The 18974-nt window shown below is 33.6% G+C and overlaps 2 non-coding genes and 1 pseudogene across 2 annotated transcripts; 2 read left to right on the forward strand and 1 right to left on the reverse strand.

Annotated features, from left to right (window-relative positions):
- The first annotated feature begins 5207 nt into the window (after positions 1 to 5207).
- Positions 5208 to 5290, forward strand: LOC115969663. The gene has a single exon (XR_004087027.1). It is a non-coding gene; the product is annotated as a small nucleolar RNA snoR118 (small nucleolar RNA).
- Positions 5291 to 8115: 2825 nt separating this feature from the next.
- Positions 8116 to 8200, forward strand: LOC115969664. The gene has a single exon (XR_004087028.1). It is a non-coding gene; the product is annotated as a small nucleolar RNA snoR118 (small nucleolar RNA).
- Positions 8201 to 14320: 6120 nt separating this feature from the next.
- Positions 14321 to 15710, reverse strand: LOC115967895 (annotated as a pseudogene).
- Between the last annotated feature and the right edge of the window lie 3264 nt (positions 15711 to 18974).

The raw sequence follows: 18974 nt of genomic DNA on the forward strand, positions 1-18974 counted from the left end.
TCTAATTTATTTACTTTCTCAGCAAGTTCACATACCATCCACTAATTCCCTTTCACTTTTCTTATAAAACTATTATTGTTAAAACTGTAGTTATCTTTTTCTTAAAAATGAGGTTTATTTGTTCACCTTAATAAAGATCTCAAAGTATTTGATTTTATTATTATTATCATATTTGCTTGCCGCAATTCACTTGAAACAGTTCTGCCCACCGTAAGCGTATTCCTGGCAGACGAGGCATAGTTTGTGCACAAGCCGGACCAAGTTGAGTTTCAGTTGGACCAGTCTCAACTCCCACACTCAGAACACTCGGGCCCTATACTACAGGAGGCAGCCTAGCCCACCTTAATCAAAAAGGCCCACTACAATTCCTTAAAGAGGAATCAGAGTTGCTAGCTCATCCACAAGCTCCACCAATCTGTGATAAAAAAAGGTTTGGAAAGCAATATGGAAGATGCAAGTCCCACTGAAGGTAAAAAATTTTATTTGGCGAGCTTGTCGTAATGTTTTGCCAACCAAACAAGCTATAATGCGTAGGAAGATAGTTGTGGACCCAATCTGTGAAAGATGTAAGTTGGCTATGGAAGATGCAGAGCATGCTCTATGGTCATATCCGGAGTTGGATGTGGTGTGGGCTGATTGGGTAGCATGGGGTTTCAGGCATGAAATTGGTTTTTCAGGTGTGAAGGAGATGCTGTCATGGATGGTTGAGAAAGGAATGTCCTTGGAGCTGTTTGCATTTATAGCTTAGAGTGTTTGGAATTAGCGGAATAAGGTCAGGTTGCACCTTTAGTTCAGTCCGCTTCATCAAGTGGCAGAATAAGCAATAGCCATGTTGGTGCAATACCAAGAAACCACATGGACTACAGAATTGTAGGTTGTGAGCAGCGGCATTGAAGGAACAAGGTGGAGACCTTCGCAATCTGGTTTTGTCAAGGTTAATTTTGATGGCGCCGTGTTCGATAATTCAAACTCTTCAGGTGTTGGAGCTATAATACGGAACCATAGTGGAGCTGTTATGGCCTCTTGTGCAGAAAAATTAAATCAAGCTTACAAGGCAGAGGAGATAGAAGCTTTGGCATCTTAAAGCATTACAGTTTGCGTACAACCTGGGTTTCCAAAATGCCATACTCAAAGGGGACTCGCTTGGTCGAATCCAAGCTTTGAAGGCAGAAGACCATAATCTGTCACCACTAGGTTTATTGGTAGAGGATGTCATTTGCAAATAATTTTGTAAGTTTGTCGTATTCTCACATTAAGAGAAGCGGAAATAGTGTAGCTCATAATATGGCGAAACATGTTATATGCATACCAGATTTTCAAGTATGGATGGAAGATGTCCCATCACATGTTGTTTCGTTTTTATATTCAGATGTAGTTGATTTACCTTAATAAAATCACACAAGTTCATTCTCAAAAAAAAAAAAAAAAAGATTAAATAAGGATTAGATGGATTATATGAAAAATTTGGATTGTAATCAAATTAAGATTTTTATCAAATTAGAGATTATAGGAGAAGAAAAATTATATATATATATATATATATATATTTAAAAAAATCTAAAAATCTAAAAAAAATTCTGCAATTTGGTGAAGTCACTTGGTGCAACCACGACGTCTAAGTCCAACTTTTATTATATAGTATATGATATATATAAGGTTCTTTGTTCTAGTTCAATTTTTTATGGATCAGCTAATTTTTTTTGGGTTGTATGTACTGCTTCAACTCTTTTATTGGGTTTTTGCTTTTTTGGCTAGAATAAATCATGAATTTAAAGGATTATCTTAAGGTCTAAATTCTAAATTTTGTTCGTTCAAAAAAACTTTCTAAAATTTGAGAGCAGTCCAATAAGGAAACTTTTGTCTAATTTATAAATTTGCTTCTATATTTAATAGGAAATATCAAAAGTTAGGGGGCCACCTTAGATTTGCCTCTACATTCTTTATGTATCGATTTTTTATTTTTTATTTTTTTATTTATTAAAGATAAAAGATAGAATATTTTTGTATCGATAACACTATTTGACTATATTCAATTTTCTAGAAGCCCCCAATGACAGAAATAGGAAGGGCAAAGGAGCTCAAACTTGTCTAAAGATGATTGTAGACTTTAAGGAAGTAGTCTATGCACAAATCCCTTCTCTAGGGTATGAATTCCAAAAGGAGTTCTCAGCCTAGTAAGCCTGATAATTCATGCCAACACCAAGGGAGTTTATTGCCATGCAAGACTCATGGGTGAGGTAGCCATGTTACATTTCAATAAGAAACCTTTTAACTTTAAGGCAGCTTTTTTTTTTTTTTTTTTTTTTTTTTTGGGATGGAAACACCAAAATTTTATTGCATATTTCCAAAGGAAATTACACCATGGAGAAGAGTTTGTTCTAAAAAACAAGGGTTCTCTTCCATCCAAGTAAAAAAATTAACAATGCCTTGGCATGTTTAACTTTTTGATTTATTTATTTATTTTTATCAATCTACTTCCCATGTAAAGAAAAATGTAACTAATGACCATGGAGGCACAATGAATTATAGGTGATTATTGGTTACTCCGAGAGTATACTCTCTCCCTCTCACATAGAGGTGAGTCCCAACCACCATAGGGCCCACCTCCATATGGGAGGGAGAGAGTATACTTCCAGAGTATCTAATAAATTTCGGTGAATTCTTATTCAAGCCTTATAAGAAACTCCTTCACAAAATCATCAAGTTGCCTCATAACCTACAAAGGATGTCCTTCTAGATTTGGGCCTCTACCAATTTATCATTGGTGAGAGTGACTATGTTCCTCTTAAAGTTATGGAATATGATATTAGGAGGGTTCTTCATGCTTCTTGGAATATATAATATTAGGCGGTTTGCTAAAAGATTAAGAGATTTCAGTTCTTATTTTAGTAGGAAATAGTAGAGTCATGTTGCTTATGCTTTGGCAAAGGAGGTGTTAATAGTGATTCCTAGATTTGTGTAGAAGATTGTCCTAACTTCCTTTTGGCTTGTGTACACGTTTACATGATATGAATGAATAATTGTTTAATTTCAAAAACAAAAAACAAATTGGGGAAGAGGATTTGAGTATGGTTCTTTTTACGAGAGATGAAATAATATTACTAAAAACACAAATAACTAACTAAATAAATAAATTTGCAGTTTCATTTTGAGTTTGTCTAAAGCCATAACAAATTTCAAAATGGTTGAAGCGGTGAGTTGTAATTAAAGTATGATAAATATGAATATATAATGTTAAAGATGATTTGTTCCAAGCGAAAATACTACTTTATTATCTATATTTTAGGGTCACAGTCAATTTAGACTATACATTTTGGTCAACGTTATTTTTAAACTGTAACCAATTTAATGGTTAACTCACTAACAAAAAATACTTACATGACAAACGGGACAAAATTGGCCTTTACCCCTTTCTATCAAACAATCCAGCATTTTACTCCCTTTCCCAAATTAATTAGGGAAATGCACCTATTTGAAACTAAATTTTCTCAAAATCGAGTTAAAAAAAAAAAAAAAAATTCTGGAGCCCTATAGTGGCGTTTTAAGGAGCATATAGTGACGTTTTAAGGACCTATAGTGGTGTTTTGGAACTCGAGATCCATGAACTCGAGTTCCATGCAAGGTTTTTATTTATTTATTATTTATTTTTTACTTATAACTCGAGTTCATGGAGCTCGAGTTTGAAAACGTCACTATAGGCTCTTTAAAACGTCACTATAGGCTCCTTAAAATGCCACTATAGGACTTAACTCGATTTTGAGAAAATCGAGTTTCAAAAGAGGGGCATTTCCCTAATTAGTTTGGGAAAAAGGGCAAAATGCTGGCTTGTTTGATAGAAAAGGGTAAAGGCCAATTTTGTCCTGACAAACGGTTTGTACAATTAGCACACTTAAAGCTTATGTGCTTAATAAAATAATAATATAAAAATATAACGTCCAAATTGATTGTAAATTGAAAATAACAATGAACAAATTGAATGTTACCAAAAGGTAATGACCAAATTAACCATACCTTCAAGCTGTAATAACCAAAATAGTATTTTAACATTTAATTTATAAGTGATATTTTTTGACACAATTTATAAGTGATATTATAATTTAGGTTAAAATGCAAAACTGACTTTCTAAGTTTTTTTAGATTTCATTTCAGTTCTCTAACTTCGCTTTTATTCATTTCAGTACTTTAATTTCAAGTTTATCTTCTCTCTCAAGTTTATTTTCGCTCAGTTTCTTATTTGGTAAAATTACAATTTACCCACTTGTGGTTTTCCCGAAATTTAAGTTATGTACCTGTAGTTTGAAATTTGACATTTTACCTACTGAAGTTAGCTCTTTTAGATTTCTATAACCCATCTCTATTAAAAATAGAGCTAAATATGTAATTTTGCTCAACTTTTATGTCTCTCTTTTCTAAAAACACAAAAAACATTAAAATATAAGATTAAATAAGATAAAAAATTATTTATCGAAATGCTTGCATCATAAAATTTCAAAGTAAGCAATTTAAATTTTAGCCAAACCATAAATTGATAAATTGTAATTTACCTTTCTTATTTTGTTACAAACTAAGGAAAACCCAAATCTTCAAACAAAGTTTATAATTTATTTAGTGAGAGATTCCTAGTAATATTGTTTAAGCTTTATAAAAAAACGTGTGATTGAAAATGTAGGTGAAAAAACGCGCTGTTTAAACAGCAATACTTTTGCCAAACGGACGGGCCAAGGGTTTCTTAGTTTTTTTTGGTGTAAAATTATCCGCTCTATAAAATCCAGGAAACACCTTCAAAGTCCACACATGGAACCCTAATTTTAGCTTCTCTCTTCAGTGTTCACCTTGCTTTCATTTCCTCTGTGTCTCTGTGTGTTATAATTATTGTTTGGTAGAGTAGTCCTTAATTTTTTTGCCCAATGATGTACACCAAACTTTTATTGAGCGGTTTGGCATGGTTTTTTAATTCATTATCAGCCCTTTACTCAACACCACTTTTCACCACAACCACAACCACATTCTACTCTTCTTTTATCATTTATATATATATACACACAAATTTTATTTTCTATGGTGGTGGTTTGTAAAGGCTTTTGATGAATGCCCATTGCCTTAAAAAAACAACCGTGGATGATCATTCAAAGCTATGAGATCTGAGGGCTTCTTTTTCTTTATTTTCATTTACATGCATTTCTTGTATTTGGGTTTTTGTTCTTGTTGTGAATGATGATAAATGCACTGGGCTCTGAGCAGTTTTTTTTTTCTTTGATGGAAATGCAGCCTAGAAAGCTGTTTCTGATACTCCATAATTTAGTGCTTTGAAATACCCACATGTACCTAAGTAATTTATCTCTATCTGTATTTGTCCAATGATTAAAAACTCAATTGATTTTCTTCATCAGCCTTTACCATGTTTTCTCTGTTGTCATCATCGTTATTATGAGATATGGCTATAGCTATGACTATGAGATATGGGGGATTTATCTCAATAGTACCCATATCCTGTTTTGTTAGAAAACTATTGTTTGAATTCTTGAACTGCTAGATGGTGATTAGAAGTACACTATTTGACTCAATCAATTCTAAGTTATAAGTTTGTAACACCTTTAATTGTTGTTTCTTTTAAACTGTGGCATGTTATTATGGTAAACAGAGAATTTTGACAATATACTTTGGTCACAGTCACACACCTGTCTTTAAGATTAACATTAATTTTAGGCATTTTGGTTCCTTTTCTAAAATGCATGTGGCCCTTGCTTGGCTATGGTTATAGTAGGTGATTCCTGATTCCTTTTCAATTTCTACTAGTTTGCTAGATATTTTTAGGCTACTTTTTTTCTCTCCTAGTATTCTTCAGTTGATGAGGTCACTTATTTGATTTCTTTAATCCTTAATTACATTGAAAGAGCATTGAAGCCATTTTCATCTGCCCAATGATGAATTCAAATTGCATTGTGACAGTTATTTTGATTTTCATTTTGAACCCCCATTGATGCATCCAGTGAGCCCACTGGCAGTGTTCTAGGCTACTAGTTGCTGTTGGCTGTTGGCTGCTGGTTGTGGTTGAGGTGGTGGTGGTGGTGGTATTTGTTGTTGTTTGTTGTTGTTGTTGTTTTTGTTTTATAATGTCAATGTGGGAAGGCTCTTAATGGAAATCATAAGCTTCACTGTTCACGAAAACATGATCTGAGGGCTGCAGCAGCTTCTTCCCCCATAACCCACTTGTTTCCTTGTTAAAATTGGTCTATTTTTGTCTTTATTAATTTCTTATCCCTCCATTTAGCATTAAAAATTTAAACTTGTGTTTTGCATAGAGGTCTCTGATGGTTAATTGGAGTCTTAGGCATGGTCATATTATCTTTGTTCAATGGGTTTTTATTTTGACAAGGTTCTATGTTAAGCTTATCTTTGTTCAATGGGTTTTCAAACTCAAAAGTTTTAGTCAAGATTCTTTAATAAGTCTCCATGTGAAATTTGTCTCTGGCTGTCATATAATTATGTATTCTATAAACTTGGGAAATATTATTTGCTAGACTTTAACAATTGAGTAAGCTGTTTGTTCACAAACTGCCTAGTCTGACTCTCATTACTCTATTGTGCCTGAATTAAACAATGGATAACAGAAGTTTTTGGGTGCTATATTCTGGGGGTGTCAGCCAGATGGAGATGCTAGATTTTCTTAAGTAAAAGAAGTGACTATATTTGGTGTAAAACATTCTTACAAGGCAAGTCTTTGTTTTCCATTATGCTTTTTCCTTGATTATTTGCATCATTTACTTTGGAGAATCAAGATTGTTAATGGAAAGCTCATCCTTCATCTCTTTCATTGTTTTGGTTTTTGTTGATCATGGTTATTTCTTAAGTGGATTTTACACTTGTTGATTTGCTGACTTGCACTTTGGTTTTTGGCATTCTACATTTCTATCCTGCACTATGAGGGACTTCTGAACTATATTGATCAGTTGCATGGTTTCAATTTATCATTAGCCTTTACGCACCACCACCCTGTCTTCTCCGTTATGTAGTTGTGTGTGTATCCTTGGTGGTGTGTGGAGTCTTTTGATGATTGGCATTTGCATTCCATAGGTGATTTTGTCAGAGCTATGAGATCTGAGCTCTTTCATAGAGCTTACATTTTTATGAGGGTCAACTGTATCTAGACCTGGTCTAATGTCAGACACTGTTAAGTTGTATCCCTTCTTGTTGCATAAATTCTTGTTCCAAAAGGAAGCAATTGTCTTGATTACTCAATTTGATCCATGGGATGTTTCAGATCCAAAAGCACTGATTAGGGCCTTTGGCAAGGTTATGGACTTATGGTATCAATAGCCTCTTTTACTGTATAATGTATTGCTTTTATTTATTACATATGTGACTGAATATTTTGGCTGAAGGTGAAAATATTGTATATTACTGTAGTTTTCATTAGATGTTAAGATTTAATTATGTGCTGAATGGTTTATGCACTGGGCTCTGAGAGGTATATTGCTTCTTTAGATGGAGTTAGACCTAGAAAGCTCTATATCTGAACCTACCTGAAACAATTGCTGTATCATGTTTTGATTGTTGGTATTTGGGATATAGATGATCTTCTTATTTTGTTAGAGACCAAGGAACACCTAAATTTTCAAACAAAATTTCAGAAAGGTAGGTTTCTTTTTGGGTAAAATTGTCCACTCTATAAATTCTAGGGACCATCTTGACTGTCCACACATGGAATCCTAATTTTAGCTTCTCTCTTCAGTTTTCACCTTGCTTTCCTCTGTGTCTATTTTTGTTTTAATTATTGTTTGGTCGAATAGTCCTTAATTTTGCCCAATGATGTACAAATCAAAATTTAATTGACCAGTTTGGCATGGTTTTTAATTCATTATCAGCCGTTTACTCACCACCACTTTCACTACCACCACAACCACCATCTACTCTTCTTTTAACATACATACATGCATATACACACAATTTTGTTTTTCTTTGGTGGTGGTTTGTAAACGTTTTTGATGAATGCCCATTGCCTTAAAAAACTGTGGATGATCATTTCAAAGCTATGAGATCTGAGGACTTTTCTTTATTTTCCTTTACATGCATTTCTTATGTTATTTATTTGTTTTGATTTGGGTTTTTGTTGTTGTGAATGATGATAAATGCACTGGGCTCTGAGCAGTTATCACTGCATTATTGATGGAAATGCTGCCTAGAAAGCTGTTTCTGATACTACATAATTTTTTATATGTATATATGGTTCAGCACATTGTAAAATTTGCAAGATTTCTTGTTCTTTGTATTATTCTATCTAATGTTGGGTCATAATATATATTTTTTAAATAGTGAAATAATTTCATATTTACTTGCTTTTTGTTGTTTCTTTTAAACTGTGGAATGTTATAATAGTAAACAAATAATTTTGACTATAAATTTTGGTCACACCTGCCTTAAGATCGACATTAATCTTATGCATTTTGGTTCCTTTTCTAAAATGCATGTGGCCCTTGCTTGGCTATGGTTATAGTTGGTAATTCCTGATTCCTTTTCTATTTCTACTGGTGTGCTAGATATTTCTAGACTACTTTTTTTTTCTTCACTTATTTGATTTCTTTTACCCTAAATTGCATTGAAAGAGAATTGAAACCTTTTTCATCTGCCCAATGATGAATTTAAATTGCATCATCACAGTTATTTTGATTTTCATTTTGAACCCCCATAGACACATCCAGTGAGCCCACCGGCATGTGTTCTAGACTACTAGTTGCTGCTGGCTGTTGGCTGCTGGTTGTGGTGGTGGTGGTGGTGGTGGTGATGATGATGATGATGATGATTGTTGTTGTTTTTCTTGTTTCAAAATGTGGGAAGGTTCTTAATGAAAATCATAAGCTTCACTGTTCTTGATTACATGATCTGAGGGCTGCAGCAGCTTCTTCCCCCATAACCAGCCTTTTTCCTCCTTTAAATTGGTGCATTTTTGTCTTTTTAAAGTTCTTAGCCTGCGTGTTTAGCATTAACAATTGAGTAAGCCGATTGTTCACAGCATGCCTCGTCTGGCTTTCATTACTCTATTGTGCCTGAATTAAACAATGGATAAACAGAAGTTTTCAGGTGCTATATTCTAGGGGTGTCAGCCAGATGGAGATACGCCAGATATTTCTTAGGTAAAATAAGTGGCTTTTTTTGGATTTAAACTTTCTTACAAGGCAAGTCTTTGTTTTCCATTATGCTTGTTCCTTGTGTATTTGCGTCATTTACTTTCAAGATTGTAAATGGAACGCTCATCTGTAATCTCTTTCATTATTTTGGTTTTTATTGATCATGGTTATCTCTTAAGTTGATTTTACAATTATTGATTTGCTGACTTGCACTTTGGTTTTTGGCATACTACATTCCTATCATGCCCTATGATGGACATTTGAACTATATTGATTGGTTGCATGGTTTCAATTATCGCTAGCCTTTGCGCACCACCACTGTCTTCTCCATCATGTAGTTGTGTGTGTGTGTGTGTGTGTGTATTTATGTATCCTAGGTGGTGTGCAGAGTCTTTTGATGATTGCCATTTGCATGCTGTAGATGATTTTTTCAGATCTATGAGATCTGTGGTCTTTCAGAGCATACATGTTTATGTGGGTCAACTGTATCTAGACCTGGTCTAATGTCAGAAACTGTTAAATTGTAGCCTTTTTTGTTGCATAAATTCTTGTTCCAAAAGGAAGCAGTTGTCTTGATTACTCAATTTTACCCATGCACGTGCAGTTGGTTGGATGTTTCAGATTCAAAAGCACTGATTAGGGTCTTTGGCAAGGTTATGGTCTCAATTGCCTCTTTGATTGTATATTATATAGCTTTTATTTATTACATATGTGACTGAATATTTTTTCTGAAGTTGAAATATTCTATATTGCTGTAGTTTGCACTAGATGTTAAGAATTAATTATGTGCTGAATGGTTTATGCACTGGGCTGTGAGAGATATATTGCTTCTTTAGATGGAATTAGATCTAGAAAGCTCTATATCTGGATCTACCTGAAACAATTGCTGTATCATGTTTTGATTGATGGTATTTGCGATATAGATGATCTCCTGTTTTGACTAACGGACTTAAATTGTGGAGAGATTTTTTATTTTAAAAATGATGTTGCTTTGTCCACATTATGCCTTCTGTATGATTGAAGACTTTGAGCTTTACAGTATTTACATCTGCCCTATGATGAAAAATAGTTATGTTGAGCGGTGCTTTTGTTTTCTCGTTTTTAGCCTCCATCTCTACTGCCACACTCACCATCATCAATATGCTGCTGCTGCTACTGCTACTGCTACTGCTTCTTCTTCTTTATTGTTATTATTATTATTATTATTATTTGTTTATTGGTTTTGGTAGAGGTGGTAGTGGTTGGTATTCTTATTGCCGTAAAAGATGTTGAATGGCTTTTAAAGAGAATCATAAGTTTCACCGTTGGTGAATCATTATAGCTATGAGAGATCTGAGGGCTGAAGCTTAGTTAATTTTTTTCCCTTGAAGCATTTTCTTTTACGAGTTTTGGTTACTGAAGTGTTATATATTATCTGGATACCTTTCAGTCTTACTTTATTTCATTCCCTTACACTTGTTTTATTTAAAATCTCAGATTATGATTTCTAAGTATGTAGTAAAAGTTATGGTTACAATTTGTATGTTTGCATAGCTGCTATTTGCCTACTCCCTGAGTACTTTCAGTTGATCTTAGCTTTGTGAAGTAGCTTTGAATATGGTGCTGTAGGTTTATCATTAAGTATGATATCACCCACCATCCATTTTGCCCGATGATGTACAACTCAGAAGTATTGAACGATTGCATTGTTTTCATCCATGGTTGCACTTTTTGCGCCACCAAATGGTCTTTGTGTGTGTGTGTTTGTGTTGACTATTTGGTGGTGTGAAATGGCCTATGGAGAAGCCAGTGGCATTAATTGGAGATGATCTGTTTTAAGCTATGAGATCTGAGGGCCTTGCTTTTAGCATATTCCTTTTTGGTGGTTTTGTGTCATTTCTCTGTAATCTGTAAACCTTGGATGATGTGTTTTGAGATAGAGATCTAAGGTCTTTTCTTTTCTTTTCTTTTTTAATTGTATTTCTTTTCTAAATGTTATTTTATGTGTGTTGGGGTGTGTTTCACATTATGATTTCCTTTGGTAAATGAAACAAGGATTGGTTAGAAATATTTAGTTTAACTTTACGGTTTTCTTTTTTCTTTTTTCTTTTTTTTCCTGGGTTATTTACCCTGTAATTTGAATTTATGGATTCCAGTGTTGTTTTTTGTTTATTGATTTTCATTCTCTATTTTGTTTTCATTTTTTGATTTGAAGTATGGTTTTGTTAAAATACACAAAGGATGATGTTGAATGGCAAGTTTATGGTTTGCAGAGGTGGTCTCTTGTCCTTTTTGTTCTTTTAAGTCCAGAATCAGTGGAGCATATATTTTTCTTATGTCAAATCAAGCTACTAATGTGGACAAAACCCTCTTCCGCATGCTTAATTTCTTCATGCCTGGTTTCCATCGGTGATTATGTTAAATAACTGTTATACTTGTACCTAATAATTTTGTGGTCACTCCATAGGACTCAGAGACTTTTATTTGTGGCTATTCTACGTGACCAAACATGGATGCTACAATCTAGTTTTTGACAATGAATGGATCCTTGTGAGCTGCTCCTCTCCATCAACAGAGTCTTTCCTACTCCACAAACATGCTCGGTCTTCCTTGGTTCCAAGTTCTCGTAAACAATAACTCTCACAAACACAAACTCAGTCTCAAAGCCCCAATACACCCAATAACTCTATACACCCAATAACTCTTCCACACTAGCAAAAAAAAAAAACAATCTCTCAACCCATCAAAACGGGTAATGTCTCGACCTTCCCAAAAATCTACCAAATTACTCTTAAAAGAAACTTGCTCATATTCTTCTAGGAGTTTTCTCCTCTTTTGATGTTGGAGGAACCTAGATTAAAAGCCGCCAAACCCCTTGAAAGGTCTGTTCCAGTAGACAACATGAATCCTAGACACTTGTGGAGCCTATATATTGTGAAAGGTCTGTTCCATAGAGCAGACATGGGAGATACCCCTCTACCCCAGGGACCAATTGTGGGATCTATATATTGTAATAGACTCACTTTATGGAACGAGCACAAGAGATATCTCTTGGCTCATGGGCCATGGGTCCATCACACAACAGATTGACTCTTAAGAGGATTCATATTGGTAGTGCTAAAATAGCTAAAATATTATTTTAGCACCCAAAATACTAATCGGCATGCTACATTGATGGTGGTATATTTATAAAATTTTACAAACTGTGATCGGTAAATTGCTATCTTTGCAAGTTTGCTATAGCTACGAAGGGATAAAAAAATTATTGTTTATTCTGTGGTGACTTTTTTCTCATTAAAAAAAATGTCTTTTCTCTCTTTTTTATCTCTCATTAAAGAAAGAATAAAGAAAAAATATTTAAATAAAGTGGTAAAAAAAATAGAATTTTTGATGTTTGGTGTATAGTCAAGTGGAGTGTTAAAATAAATAAAAATAGCTTTTTGAGTTGTTAATTAAAGCTAAATTTTTTAACATCACAATTATGAATACTCTTTGTAAGGACCTGAACTTGAGACCTTGCCCAGCACGTGGACGGACTTTGGCCCAAGAGGCTCAAAACAATAAATTTGTAGAGAAATGGGTTAAAATACTAGACTTTAGTTAATCAAACAACGTTATAGATAGGCTTGATGACAAAAAAATAAACATGGACTATTATGAAATGAAGAAAGGACGTCCTTGGCGAAATTCGAGGACAAGAGTTCTAATATATTGTTCTTAGAAAGAGTTACAGATTTGATTGCGAATTGCTATAGTATTTTTTCTCTCCAATTTCTGATCCCATTCATTGTTCTTTTTCCTCTTCTTTTATATACTCCTCCCCTTTCACCTCAACCGTCCACCTGTATGCTAGATGGTTTGGGCTGATACTTGTCCCATCAGTCCTTCTCATAAGGTTTCAAGTAATAGCTGTAAGGTTGAAATACACTATTCAGGTATCACTTCTACACTAATGCAGTCAAGAGATTAGTTACAGTGCATTTAATGCGGAGGCAGCAGTTTTCTCTCTAGATATTTTGGGGTTCATCCTTATCTCATATTTTTGCAGTGTTTATCCACCCCAAACGAATTTCAGGGATTGTCATCTTTGTTGTCAATCTATTTTCCAGGACCTCAGCCAAGTTCGGCTAAGGAAGTTTTCATCCTGGCACACTTTCTGGAGCCTTTAGGACCAAACCCCACCTTTTATTCATCAGTGCAATCTCCTCTAACGAAGATATCTCATCCTTAGGCGGATCTTTGTCCTTGGCATGGGCCACAAGCCTAACATATGAATAAATAATGCACTTCTGGGCCCAAGGACCCTACACTCTTATTTCTCTCTCTCCAAATGTAGAAAAAACTAAGATATCTTCTAATGATTCCTTGATATGTAGGAAATTTGGATTAGGGATTAGGGATTAGGGCCATAATCCCTAATCCAAACAGGCCATAATCCCTAATCCAAATTCCCTACTTGCCAGTGTTCTCATGAAGAGCACAGACTGCATTTCAATCTCAATTCAGTAACACTTCAGAAATATTTTTGGTCTCTATCAAACCTTCAAATACACACACACAACAAATACTGATTACATCCCTGGGCACAGACTGCATTTCAATCTCAATTCAGTAACACTTCAGAAATATTTTTGGTCTCTATCAAACCTTTAGATACACACACACAACAAATACTGATTACATCCCTGGGAAGGATCTAAAACTTGATAGGACGAACATCATTCTAAAAAGAAAAAGAGAAAGCTTTCATAGCCTACATTTCATAGGTTTGTGAATAAATCAACCGAGAGAGTATAGTTGAAGTTGTGAATTTGGAGCCGAGGATATCATATGCTTACTTAAAGTTGAAACAATGACAGATGCATCAGCTGACATGAGTAAAACAACTCAAAAAAACTTGTACCCCTTCCTAAAAAACTGATAAGTTCAAACTAGTGTGCCATAAACTTAGTGCTAAGTTTCCTTTTTTAGCACACATATAAAAAGAATAGATTTCGGAATCAATATGAAACATTATTACTAATTAGAAATTACAATTAACAGTTTTATTAATAAATCATGCGCTTCCCAAGAAATTCATGAGAAATTCCATAGGACCATTATATATCCAAGTAAAATACATGATCATTATTAAGAGCAAATTGAAAGATTTTGGAGCTTATGTGAAGTTAACAATGGCGGAAGTGTATAACAGAATAGAGAGAGAGGAAAAAAGAGAAAATGATCTTTACTCAGAAATTGGGAAAAATCATTAAACAAGTTCAAGAATACAGAGTATAACTTAGTTCTTATTTATAGGACATGGACTAGACCACTTCTAGAACCTTCAACCTATAGATTTATAACCACTCCTGTAACAGATTCTCTGTGATTCCAGGATTGGCAGTTACCAGGATAGTTGTGGAACTCTGGCTTTGGCTCATCTTCAAGAGGAAGCACTCAGTGATGAACAATACGTACACAGAGGAGGGAAGAGTTAGTACCTAAATACTAACATTGAAGAAGCTTTAAATGGCAGCATTCTACTAAAGTAAAAACATCACCGTTCTTCTTCCAGTCTCAATCTTTGTTTTCTAGTTTCATTACTCTCTTTAACAAAAATCACAAAGCTCCAAAAACAAAAAAGCACCACATTTAAAATACAAGCAAGGGTCCGCATGAATTGAAAAGTTTTGAACTCCTTAAATGCTCCTGCACAAAACTTTTATTTGGCCACAAATCACAAACCACCTTTAACGCTTATCCTTCAGATTATAAGAAATCACTTTCCCTGGTATTGTTAGCACAAGATTTTCCTCTTGTTTTTCTCCTTCAACTAAGCACAAGGGATGGTACATATAATATTTAACGTTCTGAGTAAATACCATCTTCGTGAATATAAGTGTCACAAAATCAAGATCACCACGGTATTTCACAAACCAATTGAAGTCTCTTTGCATCTCATAAATAGTAAATTGAGTACTTATTTGCATAATGTAATGATACGCAAACAGCCACTGGACTCTCCAAAATACTCTAAATACAACTTCTATGAACCGTCTAAAACATAGTGAGGTATTGGCATTTTATTCATACTCCTTATCTTAATCAAAGTACAAAATTGCAACCCTAGAGTGATCACACTAGTAAATTGCACCATTCCAATAAACCCCTTTATTGCTAAATCCTATGTTTACTTCATTAATGGACTTTCAAGATTGGGTTTCTTATGAATATATATCAATATTGATTAGTTGGTTCGATTGTGTTGAAGGTATATGATGAACAAAAATAGCCTTACAATGAATAGACTTCAAAGGATCAAAAGCAATATTTATAGCTCTCAAATTTGGATGGCTCATCAAACACATGGATTCTCGTGGAATGCCCTGATATAAAAGGACCAACATAATAAGAAGTGAATATAGAGTCATCAAGAATGTGAGACATGGAATAACACAACAAGACCCTGCATGAATGTAAGATTTCAGTATTTGGGTTGTTGAAAAACTGGCTTGGTAAGAGTTCAACAAATATCTTTGATAGACTTCAACACTCTACCATAGTAAGACCCTAGGAGTTTGATTTCCCTCAAAAGAGAGCAATGAATGAAATAACAGAGTTCCAATATGTGGTGCATTTTGTTAGCTAGTTTCCTCCAATATTTTAATAATTTTTCCTATAAAAAATTATAATATTTAGTATTCTACTTTATAGACAAAATAGAAAGACAATAAAACTAGTGTAATAATTTGATCATACTATATGTGTTTAAAATTTTGAATTTGTATGATATTGTGACTGATATAGATAGACTTGTTTTATACCTACTAAAAAAATGCAAATGCCATTTTGACAATAAAAATAAATATAAAAATATCCTTCAATCATTGTTTTTACATTCTTGATCGTGTGTTGTTAAATTTATTTATTTTTCTTTTGTTGGTCTTTATTTCCACCATTACAAAAGTAAGAATATTTTAGCATGAACTAATCAACTGTTTCTCATATAAATCTTATAAAACTAATGTCAAAATTTCATTACACTTAATTAATTAATGCACCACTTAAAATAATTAATATAAATACACACACACACACATATTGTTTTTCATTCTTAATTGTGTGTTATTAATTTTATTTTATTTTTCTTTTGTAGAATTTTGTTTCCATTGTTGCACAAGTAATTAAATTTATGCAAGAATACCATATTTTTAATCAATTTTTTCTCATATAAATCTTAGTAAACTAACATCAAAACTTCATTATATTTAAATAATTGATGAACCACTTAAAATAATTAATATAAAAAATATTTATTTATTTAGCATATTAGTAATATTTTTAATTACATAGAATAAGTAGTACCAAATATATATATATATATATATATAATTTTTGTTATATAAGAATAAACTATTGGGTAAGTACCAAAAAAATGAAGCTTTTAAGAGAATACAAGTGGCATCATGGTATTGAGTAATTAAGGCCTTGTTTGGTTAAAAAAATGGTCACTCATCACTCAGTTTTCATCACCCATCACTCATCACTTAAAACACCCCATCCTGTTTGGCACCATCACTCAATATTTTTCAACTATTTGTGGGCCCCATACATGTACCTTGTGTAGCTTTTACTTTATTTTTTTTTCCTTCAACCCCCCGTACCCAAACTCACCGAACCAGTGAAAAAAAAAAAAAAAAAAAAAGAAAGAAGAAGAAGGAAGAATTGAAGACCAAATTAGTGAAAAAAAAAAAAGAAAAAAAAAAAGAGAAGAAGAAGAAACCCAGAAACCCGAAAAAAAAAAAAAAAAAGAAGGAAGAATTGAAGACCGAACCAGTGATAAAAAAAAAGGAAGAAGAAGAAGAATGAACGCAGGAGAAGAAAGGAATAAAAAAAAAGAGTCAAAGGTCAAAAGTTGCGACTGTGGGTCCCTCCATGTATGTTTAATTACAAAAATGTCATTGAGTTATGAGTTATGGAAACTGAAAACAGCTAAAATGTGTTTTCAGTTTCCATAACTCATAACTCAAAAATAAGAGAATTGAGTGATGAAAACTGAATCATGGATCATGAGTCATGGAGTCCAAACAAGTGCTCTTTCGTGGGCCCCACCAGTTTTGGATAATGAGTTATGAAAACAGGACGATATCACTCAAAACTCTCCTAATCCAAACATCACCTAATTCTTTATCAATTATAAAGTGTGATTGCAGAGTTAGTTTGGAGATGACAAGCGCGCAAGCAGTTATTCAAGTATTCAAACACGTGAAGAGCACATGAGCGTACAAACAGTTCTCTGAGAACTTAAGGGATAGGCAAGTGTGTTAGTAGTTATTTGAGCATGTCACATGAACATGTGAGCAATCATTTTATTAGAGAAGATATTTGTTTCAATTTGTAAGATGATGAAATAACTGCTAATGATGAAGTATAAATAGGAATCAATTACTCTTTCACAAACACACATAATCTAACTAACCAGATTTTACATTTGATCAATGAAATGATAACTTCATGTTTATAAGTGTGTTCCGCCTCGCATGAATTATTTAAGAGTAGTCTTGTAACTTAACTTAGCTTAGGAGTATTGTAACTTAGGAGAATTGTAATTTAATCTTGGTTATAAACTTTTGCAGTCTTGTATTTTGATATTTGTGACTTGTTGCGATATCAATAATACTATTATTTGTTGTCTTGTTCCTCCGTTCTTAGTTGATTTGTACTTTTGAAAGTCCTATTAGTTTAAGCAATAGCAGAGCCCTTCCTTTTGGTGCGAAATCTTGTCTCGCATATGGTGTCTTAGTGCGAACAACCTATTAGAACTAGTTTATGCTCTCAAATAGGATCCTAATTACTTAATCATTCCGAGGGGTTGTTATTTTGCCATTGGGACTATGACAAAGTTGTTCATTGGTTAAAAAAAAAAAAACCATTTTGATCCTTATATTTTGAGGCCACATTTAATTTGGTCAATACATTTTGGTAACAATCAATTTGGTCTCTATTGTAAAGTCACTCATAGAAAACGCCTACGTAGTAAATGGTGTCCACTAATAGCACATTTGAAGTTTCCATTACTTATAAAATAATATTAAAATTTCTTAATTAACATTAAAAATATGTCACATTAGCTAAAAAAATTAGTCCATTTTTTATACAATATTTTGGAGAGTGATGTTGTGTATATATCTGTGGTTTACTCCCCAAAAGAGGCTCCAAAGGCCTTGCCTCAGTGAGGTTCTGTGTTATAAAAATAAATAAATAGTCCATTGCTAGCTACTAGTAATTATCTTTTTAATAATTTTCTTGAAAACCATGAGCTCCCACAGGCCTCGAGTTTAGGTGACTGATTTTGGTTTGAAAATAGTAATTTTAGGGTTACTTGTCACCATGGTATGGTATGTACGCATGCTACTAGCACATGCAAAATGCAAGCATGGTTCTCGTAGAATCGTGGTTTCTAATCTTCTGGATCCTAATTACTTGATCATTCCAAAGGGGTTGTTGTTTCATCATTAGGACTATGACCTAAGTTGTGTATTGAAATATATATATATATATATATATATATATGTGTGTGTGTGTGTGTGTGTGTGTGTGTTTTGGGGGGGGGGGGGGGGAGTGGTTTTCTTCACAAATTAATGTCCAAATCCTGAACATATGGCATGTTTTGTACGACCAATGAGTTAAGGTCCACACACACCAATGAGTTAAGGTCCACAACACACACACACACACCAATCAAACAAATACAAACAAGGGGCATCTATCATACAATTGATTAAATCTGTTTGCCAATTCCTTCATATGCCTTAAACCAGTGGCGGAGTTAGAGTTTTAGTTCAAGAGGGCAAGATTAAAAAAAAAGATTGGAATAAAAATTATTTT

This window comes from Quercus lobata, chromosome 11, assembly GCF_001633185.2.
Source record: "Quercus lobata isolate SW786 chromosome 11, ValleyOak3.0 Primary Assembly, whole genome shotgun sequence".
Classification (NCBI taxonomy): domain Eukaryota; kingdom Viridiplantae; phylum Streptophyta; class Magnoliopsida; order Fagales; family Fagaceae; genus Quercus; species Quercus lobata.